Here is a 17,385-nt window from a genome sequence, read left to right as displayed (position 1 = left end):
ACTCTCCCTGATACCGTGACTATCATCAGGGAGGCAGGTCAACGATACAGTATCATACCGCACACGTCATTCGCACCCCTAGTGCCAAGAGTGAAGCGGGTGAGGACAGCGGTTGAACATTTAACAACACGATTGCTGAAGGAAAGAAGCTACTATAAAAAGATTCTAGAACAAATTTCTCGAAATGGCGAGAGTTTAGACAAAAAAAAAAATGAAAGCAGAAGTTCCATCCTACTGTGCCAGAAGAAGTTCAAAAGGTGTTTAATTAGTCTGCTCACAGTTTGTCTGTAAAGCAAATTATGTAGCATGTAGTAGTACTTAAAATTCTCCACAGTTGTGGTTCAAAGCGTTCCTCTGATAACGTGGTCAGCATTCCCTTCATGAGACCAACTATGATTCAAATCTTCCTGCAAGAAAACAGGCTCAACGAAATATCACTTTTGTCAGAGATCAAAGGTTCCCTTTCCCAGCACACTTGTACGGTGAGACAGATAGCTCCCGTTGCAATTCAAAGCCCTCAGGGGGTTTTGCTATTGTATAATTATCCATATTTTAACACCTAGAAGGGTGTCAAAACCGGTACTCTCAAGAATTTCTGCACCACTTTTAACTCCCAGATCATTGCAGCCTGGAGGCTTGGGGCTGTTCCCCTGAGGAACACCAGTCACATCTGCTGAGCGGTTTGTCAGCCTGGTCTGGGCTGTGCTCTGTCTGCTTTGGCTCCTGGAACCCATGGAACCCAGCAGTCGGACCTGTGATTATCTGCACGTTCCAGCAGCCAGGAACTGGCAGCGGAGGAGGGGCCGAGTCACAGCCCATGCCCCAAGGTTTGTTTACTCTGGATTCTGCTCCACAGGCCCGGCACTCTTACATTTGATAAAGGAAATGTTTGGTTCAGAAAGCCAGTAGATAGTGACGGTCAAAGGGTACAGACTTCCGGTTATGCAAGATAAGTTAAGGTCTGGAGATTCCCTGTAAGGCATGGTGCCTCTTGCTGACAACGCTGGATCACAGACTTAAAATCCGCTGCGATTAATTAGATCTTCATAAAACATATTAGAAAGTGACTCGATTCTTAATGAATCAGAAGACTGAATACCTATTTATGGGAATGATTCCAGTCTATCATTTTCCTTTCTTTCCTGAGTTTCCCTTCTAGCCACTGCAGAATACATTATAGGTTGAACATAAATTATTTTAAATATTTGTTTATTTTATTTGAAATACAGAGTGAAAAAGAGAGGAAGACACACACATACATACACACACACATATATATAGAAGACAACCATATACTATATGTATATATGTGTGTGTATGTATATAAATATGTGTATATATATATGTGTGTATATATGTGCGTGTGTATATGTGTGTTTGTGTATGTCCATATATATATATATATATATATATATATATATATAAAGAGAGAGAATCTTTCATCCACTAGTTCACTCCCCAAATGACTGCATTGGCCAGGGCTGCACCAGGCCAAAGCCAGGGGCCAGGCATTCCATCTGGGTCTCCCAGGTAGTGATAGGGGCCCAAGCACTTAGATCATTACCTGCAGCTTCCCAGTTGCATTAGCATGGAGATGGATTGGAAATGGAGCAGCCGGGACTGGAACCAGCGCTCTAACATGGGATGCCAGCATGGCGGGTTGTAACTAACACGCTGCCCCACCACTGCAGCCCCAGGTGGAGCAGCCCTAATCTGAAATCTCCAAGACTCCAAAATCAAAATCTCTTAAGCATGAAAATGATACCACAAGTAGGAACCTCCTCATCATGAAATTCTGCTCCACGTACAAAATTATTTAAAATGGTCTATAGAATTACCTTCAGACAACGTGTGTAAGGTGTATTTGAACTATAAATGTATTTCACGTTTTGACCTGGGTTCAATCCCCAGGATGTACTTGCCGACATTCCAAAATCTAAAACTGGAAACTCTCTGTTTACTCACATTTTGGATAAGGGAGTCCCAACTTATATCACATTTAACAAAGAGAAAGCAGGAAATACTAAGTGTGAAGTCAAATCAGAAAGTCGGCCTTAAGTAAAATGATGAAACTAGGGAAACTAGTACCACCATACCTCCCCCCTCCAACTCCACCCTCCCTTGCTTCCTGGCTCAGGTGAGTTGGCAGGTGCATGCCAAGGCATCCCTTGGCATGAGGTCTCCTTGCTTTGATGGCCTTTGGTTGCTAAGCAACCCTCCATATCACTCCATGTCTGTCCCACACATCAGTTCTCCTCAGTCTGGCCCTGTCATCCTACTCGTCCTACTCGTCCCATAAATGGTACCTTGAATCCCCACTTCCATGCTTCCCGCATGTTTCAGGAAACTTCAGTTTGTTCTTAGACCTCGCTCGTTTGTTCCAATAGCTGACGTTGTTTGATATCCTGCCCTCTTATCCTCTTTAGGTGTGTACCTCCCATTCCCATAGGAAGCTTAACAGATCTCTGTAGAGGGTTTTACATCTTTTTCTCTCAAATTTCCAGGTTAAAAACGTCTGCCTATTCACCAAGATGACAGACCATCCCAAGTTGTTACGTTGATCCAAAGGTTACCTTTGCTATCGTAACCTCTGCTTATGAGTGCTGCTCCAAAGAGGAGACAGGACTTCATTTTTGTTTTGACAACTCCCAGAATGAGTAAGTGGACACTGGGCCCCCCCAAGAAGCTTTTCCTAACAACAGAACATCTGCCGTGACGGGCCTTTCCAACACTGGCAACCAGGTGGGGCTAATTCTAAATGGGCCCCTCACATCCTCTGCTTCTAGTTAGATGTCGCCTCCCACTCTTACAGTGGGATCACCCCAGTTCAGCCCAGTTCCCTTTCTCATCAGTAGATCTGGAAGACAACTCCTGAGAAGGGATGTATAAGGCAGGACGAGGAAGTGTTCTCTCAAGTGTCAATGCCATTCAAAGTTTCAATTAAAGGGCAACCTGGACATGAAACCCAATTCTAGTCATAGGGATTTTGCTCTTAGTTTTAATTTTTCAAAGATTTATTTTATTTATTTGAACAGCAAAGTTACAGAGAGACAGAGAGAGAATCTTCCATCTGCTGGTTCATTCCCCAAGTGGCCACACTGGTCGGTGTAGGCCTAGAAGTCAATCCAGATCTCCTACATAGGTGGCAGAGGCCCAAGAAATAAGGTCATCTTCCATTGCCTTCCCAGGCCCATTAGCAGGGAGCTGGATTGGAAGGGGAGCAGCTTGGACTCAAACCCAGCACTCAAATGGAATGCTGGCATACATAAGGGGAAGCTTGACCCACAGTCCCTAGTTTTTCTTTTTAAAATAAAATTTATTTTAAAAAATACAAGGTTTTTCTCTCTCACTGTCCACTCTGCCTGTCAAAAAAAAAAAAAAATGCACGGTTTTGTGGAGACTTGCCACACAGCAGGCATTAAAGACAAAGCAATAAATAAACTGTAGTTAGTTCCTGTCTTACCTTGGCTTAAACTTCACCAAGGAAGACAGATACCAAATACTAAAAATACCATATAAATGGCCGGTGCCGTGGCTTACTAGGCTAATCCTCCGCCTTGCAGCGCCGGCACACCGGGTTCTAGTCCCGGTCGGGGCGCCGGATTCTGTCCCGGTTGCCCCTCTTCCAGGCCAGCTCTCTGCTGTAGCCCGGGAGTGCAGTGGAGGATGGCCCAAGTGCTTGGGCCCTGCACTCACATGGGAGACCAGGAGAAGTGCCTGGTTCCTGGCTTCAGATCAGTGTGGTGCACCGGCCACAGCACGCCGGCCGCAGCGGCCACTGGAGGGTGAACCAATGGCAAAGGAAGACCTTTCTCTCTGTCTCTCTTTCTCACTGTCCACTCTACCTGTCAAAAAAAAAAAAAAAATACCATATAAAGAAGTTCTGGGTGCTTAGGGAGCATATGACAGAGACACTGACATTGTTAACGTGGAAAATTTAGATACCATTTTCTTCTGAATCTATTATAGTATCCACTGTTTATCATTCCTCATATGAAAAATAGTATCAGAAAACAAGTGCTAGTGAGGGAGAGTGTAATTGACAGTCTTTGCTGATTTTTGTTTCTCTGTAACCACACTCATAATTACTAAAAACATTTAGCACTGGGGCAGGCACTGTGGCATAGCAGGTAAAGACTACGCCTGCAGTGCTGGCATCCCATATGGGCACCGGTTCGAGTCTTGGTTGCTCCATCTCCAATCCGGCTCCTAGCTATGCCCTGGGAAAACAGTAGAAGATGGCCCAAGTCCTTGGCCCCGCGCACCCACATGGGATAACGAAAAAAGCTCCTGGCTCCTGCTTCAGATCAACCCAGCTCTTGCCACTGTGTCCATCTGGGGAGTGAACCAGAAGATGGAGGACCCCCCCACCCCTTCCTCTCTGTAACTCTCTGCCTTTTAAATAAACAAGTAAAACTTTAAAAAGTTTAGCACTTGGTAAATAATAATCTCATCTATTACCAAAAAAAAAAAAAACCAGCTTAATCCAGTTTAAATCATAATTTCTTAAGGGCTGAAATTCAAAGACAGCATAAGCAAAAATTTTTCAGTATCTTGACAAACTGGGAAAGTGAGGGGGTTCTTTTTTTCTCCCAAATACTATTCCTTAAGAACAAATAAAAACAGCATTTGTTATAGCTCCTGTTGCTGATATGCTGGGAAACACTTCCCAGGAAGAGAAAATCAAATGATGGCTCTGAGAAAGCCAACAAAAATTTACCTGGCAAGGCAATTGGATTCTAAAATTGCTGTTCTATTTTAACTTTGTCAGCCATCAAGGACTCCCTGGTAGAAACCATCCCTTGAAAGGACATGTGTTCCACTCAACAGGAACTGAGAGCCTTCTACAGAGGAACCTCACCAGTACACACAATCACACCAAGTCTTGGCTAGTCCACTTATTTACATCATCTCTAAGTCAAGGTGAAGAAGACAGCTCCATCACTGTTGAGGCATAATTTGACACAGTAACACCACTGGACTTTGGGTATTAGGAAGAGATTGTTATTTTGTATTGTATGGGTCAATCGATTGTAACTTCCCAATCCATGATGTCGACTGTAACTTCCCAATCCATGATGTGGGGTAAAATTTGTTCACATTTTGAAATGCAAACAACAAAAACAATCAAAATAATCATATCAGTAAAGAAACAAACAGCAATTGCATCAAATCACTATCTCTAAAAGTCAAGTAAAGAAAAGAAATGAAATTACTCTGATAAAATTACTGCACAGAAAAATTACAGGCCTTAAAATTATGTATTTTATTATTTAAAAGGCTTCTCTCTCACTAAACCCTAAGGAAAAAAGATCTTTTGACAGCCAGAACTTTGAAGAATATGTGTGACAAAATATACTTCAAACTCAATTATTTAAAAAAAAATGGTGGTGAGAAGAAGTCATTTTCACAGTTAACTTTTAGAAAGGTTATCACAATATGACACACATATATTACACTGAAATGAAAATAACACCATGAACTTCAAAATTGCCTTAAATAATTCACAGTTTTAATAGCCAACTTACAAGAGAGAAAATAATCCCATCACAAGTCAAGATGAAGAGGCTGGTTACTGAATAAACGTCGCAATGGGGCGACCTATATGACAGTGTCGTGGGCAGAAACAGAGCTACCATCCAGCGAAGAACCAGAGTGTGCACCCCCACCCCCACCCCGCCACACACACACTGAATGATTTTTCTTCAAAACTTTTATTTATCCCATCTCTTTCTGCTGAACTACACAGAAGCTAGCAAACACATTAGAACATATTTTGAACTAAATAACATGTTTCGAAGCTCCCAAATTTGTGCTTTTTTGTGTTTTCTAAGTGGTTGCTAGGACTATAAGTGTTCCATTGAGATGAAATCTCACAGATGTTTACTGCTAGTTTCTTAAATTATCTGGCACATTAAAAATAGAAGCTCAGTAAGGCAATGGACACATTTTGGGTTCAAAGAGACTGCAGTTGGAGATGGGGCTCTGAACTCTCTGTACATCCTCCTAAAATAGTACTCAAATCATAAGAAGCTCTGAAATAGAACTAAACATAACGACTCCAAGAAAATCCACAGTCATGAAGCCATGACACAAAAGTTTCACATATATAGAGATATGCACATATATAAAAGATTTAGTTATTTTTTTTTTTTTTGAAACGGAGCTACAGAGAGAGAGAGAGGGAGAGGGGGAGAGAGACTCAAAGAGACCTTCCCTCTGCTGGTTCACTTCCCAAGTGGACACAATGGCTGAAGCCAAGAGCTTCATCTGGGTCTCCCACATGGGTGGCAGGGGCCCAGGAGATGGGCCAGCTTCCAGTACTTTCCCAGGCAGATAAGAAGTAGAGCAGCCCCTACATAAAGCAGTGCCCATGAGGGATGCTGGCATCGCAGGTGTGGCTTAACATACAACTCTGGTTGCAGACAACTCTCGTGTCTCAAATATATTTTTTGATCTCCTGATATGTGCCTATTGTTTTACAGTCTTGATACCCAGGAACGTATGAAATTGGAATACAAAATTTCCATTTGGCAGAGACCTATTTATTTAACAAAATCTCATGGCTAGTAACTTAGGTACTCAAAAAAGACATTTTAGGAATTTCGAACAACTATGTTCAATCAACTCAATCCAAAGTTAGTTTCTGCTGCCTGCAAACAACTTAATTCAAAGAGTAAGGAATGCCACTCGCAGACCACGAATTATAATGCAGGGTCCACCTTCACATCCAGGTCACAAAACCAAATACACACGTCAGGGTTTGTGAGCTCAGTTCTCTGGAAGCCTTGTCAGAAAGGTTTTTTTTTTTTTTTTTTTTTTTTTTTTTGACAGGCAGAGTGGATAGTGAGAGAGAGAGACAGAGAGAAAGGTCTTGGTTCACCCTCCAATGGCCGCTGCGGCCGGCGCGCTGCGGCTGGCACATCGCGCTGATCCAAAGGCAGGAGCCAGGTACTTATCCTGGTCTCCCATGGGGTGCAGGGCCCAAGCACTTGGGCCATCCTCCACTGCACTCCCAGGCCACAGCAGAGAGCTGGCCTGGAAGAGGAGCAACCGGGACAGAATCCGGTGCCCAGACTGGGACTAGAACCCTGTGTGCCGGCGCTGCAAGGCGGAGGATTAGCCTAGTGAGCCACGGCGCCGGCCCAGAAAGGTTTTTAATGAAAGAGATGCAATGTTCAGTGCTGGAAGAGAATGCAAGAGCATCAGGGGTAGGTAGACGTAGACTCCCTCTCAAGAAGGAAGGAGCCAGCGAGCCCATCAGGGTGCCTCCACAAAGGAGGAGGGCTCTAACAAAAACAGGATGTGCAAGACGAAGAGGAGCAGACGTGAGAAACTCTGCAGACTTCCTTCTACACACAGAACCCTGACGCGGTCATTTCCAAGGCAGAGGAAAGACCGGGCATTTGCTTCGTGAAGAGTTAAGATGCCAAAAAGACAACTACCAGGGACCAGGGAGGAACCGGAAGCCATAAAATGTGTCAGGGGAGGCCCCAAATGGAAAACGTGCTGCTATCGCATGTAGAAGCAAACCTGGGAGCGCTAACTCCAGTCACTGCCCCACCTCTTCCTGCTCACACACTCACTGCATAGCTCCACCAAGCTTCACTCCCACGTGTGTGGCACTCTGCCTGGGGAGAGGGTGGAAGGAGGCACCGGAAGATTTAGGAGTGAATTAGACATGAACAAGCCATGTGCTCGTGGTATGATCAAATAGACAGAGGCAGAAGAAATTAACTCCTAGCTGTGTTCTAGAAGAAATGCATTCATTACAACTGTGTCCTAAGTACCCTGAGACACAGAACCAGGTGGCTGGGAAAGTTCACAGAGCCATCAGGATCCCAGAGGGACTCTGGGACAATTCTTCAACCTTTTGCAATTCAGTTTCCTTATCTTAAAAAAAAAAAAAATGAATAAAGTATTTGATTAGGTCATTAAGCCAATTTTTTAATTCTCAAAAAAAGTCACACTTGCTGAGTATGGTTGGAAAGGAAATGAGCGCTCAGAGTCGAGGACATTAGTGAAGAAGCACTGCACAGGACTGGCCGGCTTGTGAAGTGACTGACAGCTCATTGTTTTCATGCACAACTGAGAAACAGTCACTCCAACGTGGCACCAGGTCAGTGTTCGTCACGTTCCCAAACTGCCTGCCGTCATGCTTATCAGAAACTCAGCAGCAAGCCTCTGGACCAGGCGCCTTCTCCAGTTGACCTCCAGGCCAGCCGTATGGAAGAATTACTGTGCATTCAGCAAGGAGGCCGGCAGTAACTAGGGACAAGTGGAGAAATACACCTTTGCCTTGTCTTCTCTCCGGGTTGGCCTGTGATGATTTGATTTAGCTACATGTTGAAATAGCCAGATTGTGGTCAGGGAAGAACCACACATTTCCTATTGACAGGAGAATCCATTGGCTGGGCTGGGCTGGGCAGTGAAAGCAAGTATTCAAGATAAATCCATGTACTATTCAAAGGCTCCTTCCAAAATACTTTTACTTTGTCAGACCTTATAATAAATCACAAGTGAGTCTTCTCATTACTTTAAAGCAAAAAAGGATACATATAATATGTACATAGATATTACACACATGTAAATATAAACAGGTAACTTAGCTCTTTGTTTTAAAAAAACAATTTATGTATTTGAAAGGAGAGTTAGAGAGAAGGAGAGAGAAAGAGTGTGAAAGAGAGAAAGAAAGAGAGAGCGAGAGAGAGAACGTTCCCTCTGCTGGCTCATTTCCCAAAAGGCCACAGTGACTACGGCTGGACCAGGCAGAAAGCAGCAGCCTGGAGCTTCCTCCAGTCTCCCACGTGGGTGGCAGGGTCCCAGGCCCTTGGGCCATCCCCCGCTGCCTTTTTCCGAGGTCATTAGCAGGAAGCTGGATGGGAAGTGGAGCAACCGAGACTCAACCACCACTCCCATAGGATGCTGGCACTCAGGCAGCAGGTAACCCAGTGCACTGCAACGCCAGCCCCATAGGCGTTCTTTAAAAATTACCCAGTCCTTGCCTAAAAGGTGGATGTAAGCAAAGAACTAATTCTGTATTTATGGAGATGTCAGGAAAATTAGATTTTACCTATCAAGTTCAGCATAGACATTTGCAAAATTTCAAAACCATTCCGATATTCTTCTAAGCTACTTCAATCAACATTTTCTAAGAGGCATGATATGAATATTCTCTTATAGTACACCGTGAGTAAGCTCTCTGTTTTGAAACTTGTCTTCAAGGGCTTCTGAGAGCAAATATTCCTGTCTTTCTATCTTTCTGACAGCTCTGGACTATTTTTCTTCACTTCCAAATCATCGAAGCCCACACTTCAGGTTTTCTTGAGTAGCCTTGCCCTCTGCCAACCTAGATGCATTAGCTAATTCACCCATTTTACCCCAAGAAGTCTGGACATAAATTACTCTAGCCCAATTAGACTTGACAACCTTTTCTCTGAAGCTTATAAGAAAAAAGAGAGCAAGAAAAAAATATAATGAGGAATACATCTCCTGATAGTTGTAATTGGTTTAAACTTAAAGGAACTATACAAATGCAAGTGAAAGAAATCAATATTCAAGTGCCTGAAATTGTAATTCTAAGACAATAACCTATTTTGTCACTAGCTTCAACCATGCTTCTTAAAAGACTAAAACATTTTGCCTTCATTGATTATCATTTACACAATAGGGCATCAGCCAAGCATGGGAGAAAAATATGTATTCGCTTCTTTTAATTCTTTGAAATCAATAACCATGATAAAACTACTAACCAACTTTTGGTGATTATTTATGCCATTGGCTATTAGATGCAAAACAGTTTACTCAGTTCCTACTTTTCCTCATTTGCTTTTTATTTTCTCTCCTGATTCTAAAGAATCTCATCAATATCTTTAGCAATAGCAAAAAAATAATTCACTTTATGATCATCTCTAACAGCAAGGCTGCCTGTTAGAAACAGAAGCAGCAGAGGTACCATCCTCGCCCTCAGAGGGTTTCTGGTGTCTGCTCAAAGAACTAAGTGCAGAAAAACACGAATGAAAACACAAGGCTTCTAAAAGCAGAGAACACAAGCTCTTGCCTGGATAAGGAACTGAGAGGGATGATGAAGATTCTCAGGATTAGGACAACCAAAGACAGCGCATCAAAGGAGATGGCCCTGAACTGGCGATTTCATCTAGTTAATAATGAACTACACGTGAATTATCGAGAAAACAAAGGAATTCTGGAACGAAGATTTACGCTGAGGCAATAAGAGTGAGAAAAGCACTGGGCAGTGCAGTGAAACCCAAACCAGTCCAACAGACATGCCTGGGCCACAGGGCTGTCCTCGGGAGCTGGGGGCGGTGACCACTCTGCATGGTGTCCGTTTGGCCTCCCTAGCATCTGGGACAACCCTGCTCTTAACATCTGAGCAATTTATTGCCTAATTATTTAGTGTGCCCTTTGGAAGAATCTGTCTGCAGTGCGTCCTTGGAAAGTCAGTCTCTCCACGGCCTCAACAGCAAAGTAACCTTTTATTCAAACGCTTTGTGACCATTTAGAATATTGAATTTGTATTTTAATCATCGAGTTCAAGAGGAAGATAGCCAGTGGGAAGGACTTAATTACAAACGATGTCTTTCTCATGGCAATGCTGTAATCCCAAGGGTGCTTTAGCCAAGTTCCAGGACCTCAGACAGGAAAGGTCAAATGGCTTTGCTCCCCCTTGCTACCTCAAAGCGCACGTGGCTGCACCTTTATCATGGCAGATGTTCACCCAGGTATAATACTAGCCTGAGGCAAAAATTCCAGGAAACAAGAGCTCACAGGGATTCTCTGGAATCCAGGGGTAATTGAGCAGCCTCTTTCTGAGTTTGCAGATGAATTTAGATAATCGCCATTTGCACATAATTGGCATTTCATTGGGAGTGCCCAAGGATTGTCATTTTCTGTATGTGAATTTATTACACATTAAAGATGCAGTATATTTTAGATTAATTTTTTTTTAATGTTGGAAGTTTTCCTGCTTGGTTTATGTTATGTACATATTCAGAGTTACATAAAGTACAACCAACTGAAGTTGTCTTTTTTGCTAGGTTAAACGGTTAATGTTCCATTTTACCTAATTCAACCTAACTACTCAAATGGCCCACAATTAACAAAAGAATGCAAAGTTACATTTCACACCATTTTGACCTATTTTTCATTCTAAAAAAGTACGTCTGTATTATGTTTACCAAAAGCTTTTCATAATATGCTGATTGCTACATGTACCAAGAGCCTTCAAAAAGTTCACAGGAAATGGAATAAAAAGGCAAGTTTGGGAGTGGGCATTTAGCCTGGCAGTTAAGGTGTTGGAGCCCCTTGGTTGGATTCCCAGCCTTGGCTCTTGACTCCAGCTTCCTGTAAATGTGGATCCTGGGAGGCAATGGTGATAGTTCCCAACTCTGGGCTCCCGCCACCCACGTCGGGGACCTGGACTGAGCCTTGGCCTCAGCCCAGCCATGTCAGGAATTTGAGAATGGGCGCTCTTTCTCTGTTGATCTGTCCCTGTCTTTCTGGCTGCCTGCTTCTCAAATAAACAATTCTTTTTTTAAAAAAGAGACGTTAATTTTGCTGCAAAAATGTTTTAAATGTATGCATTGTTTTTGCAGTCATATCCACTTTCCCCAAAGTGTTTGAAGGCCTCACGAGCACGGGTATACACACATACAACCATCACGGTATACACGGGTATACACAGCCTACACCATCATGGTATACACAGGTATACATGGGTATAAACACATATACCATCACGGTATACACAGGTATACATGGGTATACACAGCATACACCATCACGGTATACACAGGTATACACGGCATACACCATCACACTATACACAGGTATACACAGGTATACACAGCATATACCATCACAGTATACACAGGTATACATGGGTATACACAGCATATACCATCACGGTATACACAGGTATACACGCGTATACACGGCATATACCATCATGGTATACACAGGTATACACAGCATACACCATCATGGTATACACAGGTATACACACATATACCATCACAGTATACACAGGTATACACGGGTATACACACATATACCATCATGGTATACACAGGTATACACGGGTATACACAGCATACACCATTACAGTATACACAGGTATACACACATATACCATCACGGTATACACAGGTATACACGGGTATACACAGCATATACCATCACCTCTGAATGTGTCTCTGGTTTTCAACTGACCCTGGTTTTCAACTTTGATTTTCAGGGCTCTGTGTCTCTAGTACTAGTCAACTGATTTAAGGTAGAACCCAACGTGAATTCTAAGCACATGAATTGTTTTAAAAATGCTCCTAAATTTACATTTATGAAATGCACAAAGTTTGTATACCTTAAATAAAAGGTTTCTGGGGAAAAAAAAGTTTCACTCCAGAGATAAAATACTTATACTGAAATTCAAATCTGAAGTTTCAGTTTCTTGAACAACAATTAAATATCTTCAATACAAATTAAAAAGAGAGAGAGAGAAAAGAAGAAGAGGAAACTTAAAAAAGCTGGCCTGGCTGGCTTCTCCAAATGAGAAACAACAAACAACACAAAGGCAAGGAACGTGAATTACTGTTGGCATTAAGTACAGGAAACCTCGAAGTCCAGAAGCCTCTCCCAGTACAGTTTTCCTTGAAAAGTTGTTTAGGTCTTCTAATTGTTTTAGCAACTTGCACCTCTGTAAGATGTTTAGTGTCATGAAAAAGATTCGTATTTATTTTCTTCATTTCTTTAACCATATAATAATTCCCATGCCCTGCTGTGAAATTATAATGACGAATCAAAGTAATAAATGCTTTTATAAAGCACTATGTAGCCGAACATTAATTAACTAAACACAAAAGTGTTTTTGAAAGACTCTTAATGCTAACTCCAATAAACAATGAGTAAACCACATGAAACCAAAGATGACCAGGAATGCACGTCATGGCAATTGAATTCAGCCTGCATAACACCGAGGGCACATGCTAAATACACATGTGTAAGCAACATGGACTGATAAACAGGAGACTGGAGGCGAGGTTGGAGAGGCTGGGAATGATTGATTGATAGGCCAGCTCTGGAGCAGCTGGGGCTAAGCCCCTGCCATTCAGTCCAGAAGCCAATCTCCCTTGTTTGGGTCCTACCTGAAATCCGAGGATAACTCATCGCGGTGTGACTAAGTTACCAGATCAATTGTCTTGCCTGGCTCACAGGCCATTTGTGAAAAGAATGGATTAAATTCTCTTAATACTTTTGTTGCAGCGAGTGTAGACAGCAAACCACGGAATAAGGCAACAAATGGCTCCCAGGGTTCAGCTGGTCTCACTTACCCCTGGGCAAGCAGAGGAACTCAGCCTTATAACACAGGGAGCCAGACCAATGATTAAACCGTCTTCATATGATTTCATAGCCGCGCACCACCCACCTCACCACGTGTAAGACTTTAACGTGAAAATTGTGGAGTATTTGTTTTTTAGTCTCATGCCTTTATGTTCCTGAAACTACACATCACTCCGAAAACTTACAAGAAACAGCATAAAAACTCTTTTCATAGTTGAGAAGCAGAGATGTGCCTTATTTTTATTGGCAGTTCCTATGGAATCATACATAACAGCTGTCTCAATAGCCACTAAATTAACGACATAACATTGCAAAACCTTTAGCCGGCCCCCTGCATGGAGACGCACAAAGAAATGGAAGAAAGGAGCCTGGCTCAGTTTTGGGCATTTCAAGAGAGGTGTTGAACTGCCTGTTGAAGGACTCATTTTTAATTATTTCATTTCGAATAGAACTGTCATCATTTAGGGAAGCTTGTGCTCGATTTGACTTTACGGGGGGAAAAAATCGTTCCAAGGCGCACGTGTTCATTTACCAGACACCGAATGGCGAGCAAGAGCCCGGCGCAAGAACGGAGGAAATTCATCAGAGAAGGGAGGGACGAAGCCCCTTGGGGTTTTTCTCCACCCTGGGATCTTTTTCCCGCCTCTCCCCAGAGCCTGGGAGGCAGCGGTACCCGGCTCGGGCCGGATCTCTAAGACAATAGCGCCGCTCGCAGCCACGGGGCGACGGCGGCCGCGCGCCTGGCCACGGCGGGCTCGTCTGTCCCCGCGTCACCTGCCCCGCCGTTTCCGTGCCCCACGGGCCCCCACTGGGACCCCTGTCCCGGGCGCTCCAGGCAGGCCCTGTGGGCGGCGGCGAGCAGCGCGCAGTGGCCACCGGAGCCCCGTGCCCCCTGCGCCCTGCCCTGGCCGCGGGCCCCCGGGCTTGTTTGCTCATCGTCGGTGCCTGGCCAGCCCACTCCCTTCTCCCTGCCGCCTCCACAGCCGTTTGCTTCCTGCGGTGTTTTTTTTCTTTTTTTTTTCCCTTGCTGGGCTCCATCAAAGGTGGCTCTGTTATTGAAATATGAAGCCATTTCCTCTCCAAAACCCTTGGTTACTCAAGGCGGCCATCAATGGGCCTATAGACGCGCTCCGGAGTTATAAATAAGCGTGTATTTGTTCGGGAGGCGGCTATCCCGCGCGTCCCAGCATCTTCCTCCGTGCGAATTCCACGGGCGCGCGCGCCCCGCGCCCATCTGGTTCTAATCCCGCGGATGGCCCCGAGCCCGGCCCCACCCATCCGTCTCCCGCTCGCATTCCTCGCTCTATAAATAAACCCAGGTTGTTTGAGTTCTGTCATCCGGGGATACAATAGCTGTTGTTTGTTGGCGGGGATTTAAGCCCAATTCCTATGCAGAGCTAGTGAACCGCAAACCGGGCTGCTGGCGCCGGGGGTGAAAGGGCACCTCGAGTTTGGGGAGCTCTGCGCGCTGCTACCCTAACCGTGCGTTATCCTGGATCCACTTTGGCGAGGGGAAGGCGGGAAGGGGACGCCCCCCCACCCCACCCCACCCCACCCCTGGGCTTTCCTTTTCAGCAGAGCCTGCAAAAACCAGGCGGAGGTGCGCCGCCCCCAGGCCGTCCCCAGACCCCTGGCCCCGTCCCCCTGGGCGGACCCGGGTGCGGGGTGGGTGGGGGCTTGCGGGCGCCGGATCCGAGCCGGCCAAGGCCGTCTAAGAGGCCGCTGTTTGGCGCGGTCTGCGCACCGGGCGGCCCCTCCCCGTGAAGTCTGCACGAAGTGCGCGTCAGGCTGTAATTAGGGGATCTGCTGGGAGGAGAGTGTTCCTGGGGACGCCGCGCGCCGCTTCTGCTCTCGGTGAGAAAGTACCTCCTTCTTCCCAGGCGCGGGACCTCTGCCACCCAGCGCCACAAAGACTCTCTGCGCGCACCCGGCCGGGCGCGCACACGCACACACACGCTCGCCCAGACCCAAACTTAAGGTGAAGAGGAAGAGCCGTCGCTTCACTCCATCTCCAGCTGCCAGCCTCTGCAGGACTCGGAGCAGCTGAACTTCTGGATTCCAGGACCAGGTAACACTTGCACCTACCTCTCCCTCTCCCCGCACCCAGCCCCTATTTTGGCCATAGCTTGGTGTCTTTAAGGTTTCAGAGAGCCACACTGGGTCCTGTACGGGTGCATTAAACGCTTTTTCTTCGTCTTTAGTCTTTCACATGACACCTCAACCACCAACTCTTAACTTGCCCTAGATTTTGCTACTGCTGCTATAAAGCTGGTGGGCGCGTGGTTCCCAAGCGGTGACTTCTTCATCTGCGTTTCAGCGGGCACTTTTATAGCACCTGAGATGTATAAAGCATTGTAGAGGCCGCAGCAGGGGCTGAGGGCTTGGGGATGTCTCTCCCAGCTGTCTGAGTTTTGTTTGATTTCAGGGACTATATAGACTGGTGTGGAAAAGTGCAGTGTTGTCGCCATCGGGAATACCTGTTAAGGTTAAGACTCTTGGACATGGTACCATCTTGAGGGCAGGGTGCTGGGATCGTTTCCTATGTAGGATGATGTCGGCGGAGCCTTTGAATGTTCTGAAAGCAACCAACGATCCAGGAGTTAGGGTTACTTCGGAAAGTTGCTACGAGGGGCTGTGTGTTGGTTGAGACTGTTAGTCGCCCAAAGCCAACGCCAGGCTTCCTTGGCTTGGGTTAACTTGTTTCCTTCCCCTGAATATGATGATTGTGTTCAAACTAAGGTGGCTTATTCTTTTGAAAGTTGGTTGTCTTACTTTCATGTATCACTGGAAAAAAACACACTAGGTGCTCAGTACGTCTGGGGAGTGTTAGGGTGGAGACCGTCCCTGTACAAGTTCCAGTGTGATGTCATAAAATCAAACACACTGGCTCGCTCCTTAGAAGCGAATGGTTCTTGAGAAAGGAAGCCTGTGGATCAGTTCCTAGGTGAATGCGACGCTTATTCATGATAAATGCAGCTTCTGGTAGCCATTTCTCTTGCATTATTTCGGTGCATTAAATTACCATGAATGTCACCCGCGCTTTGGTGACTTCCATCCTGTGGAATCGTGAAGTAGGAATGTCGCTCTACAGAAAACGCATGATGGTAGTTGTGTTGGAGAACTTTGGAAAACTTCTTAGTCGTAACTTTGGTTCCATTTATTTATGTGAATGGAAGGGCTTTTTCCTTTCAGTAGAATGGAACGTGTGCCCAAAGACCAGCGAGCATTTCGGCTGCAGTCTTCTCGCACTGTTATACCATTTTTATCCACGGTTGCAATGAATGAGTTTATGTTTTGTTGGTCACCTCTCTGCTAAATTGGAAACAGCTTACAAATAGTCAGATAGCTTCTTATCTAATTTTCCTTCAAGCTAATTAGATGAGCAGGAAAAACCAGCAAGCGCAGGATGGGTGGGCCACAGGAGGAATGCACTCAGTGGCCAGTTTCCCACTGGGGGCGCAGTGGCCTGGAGCCTTCTGGGAAGTGCAAAAGGGGGACACCGTGTTCTTCTGAAGTGAGCCATTTATTTGCAGCAAGGCCCTGTGTCTCCGCGGAATGACTGACACTGTAATTTAGCAGTACTGAAGAGACTTTCAGAGAGAAGAATCAATTCATTATATCCCTAGTGGCTTCATTTCCTTTTCCTTCGTCCGGGAGCAAGTGGCACATCCAGGATAAATACACGGAGCGCGTGCAGCGAGATTCTGAACAGTCTGGCCTTGCAGCGTCGTGGGCGTGCAATAGTGGCATTTGCCGAGCGCTTGGAGAAATCTTTTGACTCTCTAGGTGGTACTGCATGGCGAAAGGGACGAACAGTGGGTGACCTTGGCCTCCGAAAACGCCCGCTTTCTTTTCCTTTTCTTTTGCCCCGTGCCTATTCTGTTTTCCAGATGACGTTTTTGAGATAATGGTATCCTACCACTTGGAATTCCAACGAAATGCAAGGAAAACTTGTAATAAGGTTGATATTACAGACTTCGGTGGCACCTAATTAATTTTCCGACATCCTGCGGTCATTATTAGTAACCA

At 45.1% G+C, this 17,385-nt stretch overlaps 1 protein-coding gene across 4 annotated transcripts in view; it reads left to right on the top strand.

The window, feature by feature from the left end:
- Window positions 1-14,702: 14,702 nt before the first annotated feature.
- HAPLN1 (hyaluronan and proteoglycan link protein 1) overlaps window positions 14,703-17,385 on the top strand; it is a 79,193-nt gene continuing 76,510 nt past the window's right edge. The window contains exons 1-2 of one of the 4 annotated variants that reach the window (XM_008261911.4): window positions 14,703-14,838; window positions 15,237-15,424. The gene's annotated coding sequence lies outside the window, so the exon portion shown is untranslated. Of the gene's footprint in view, window positions 14,839-14,939; window positions 14,957-15,016; window positions 15,425-17,385 lie in introns of those variants that run through there. The other 3 variants (XM_017344572.3, XM_017344574.3, XM_070056880.1) reach the window with 3 other exon arrangements.

Source organism: Oryctolagus cuniculus, chromosome 14, assembly GCF_964237555.1.
Source record: "Oryctolagus cuniculus chromosome 14, mOryCun1.1, whole genome shotgun sequence".
In the NCBI taxonomy this organism is placed as follows: Eukaryota; Metazoa; Chordata; class Mammalia; order Lagomorpha; family Leporidae; genus Oryctolagus; species Oryctolagus cuniculus.
The sequence above is the reverse complement of the archived record's forward strand: the minus strand, read 5'-3'. Positions and strand labels throughout refer to the sequence as shown.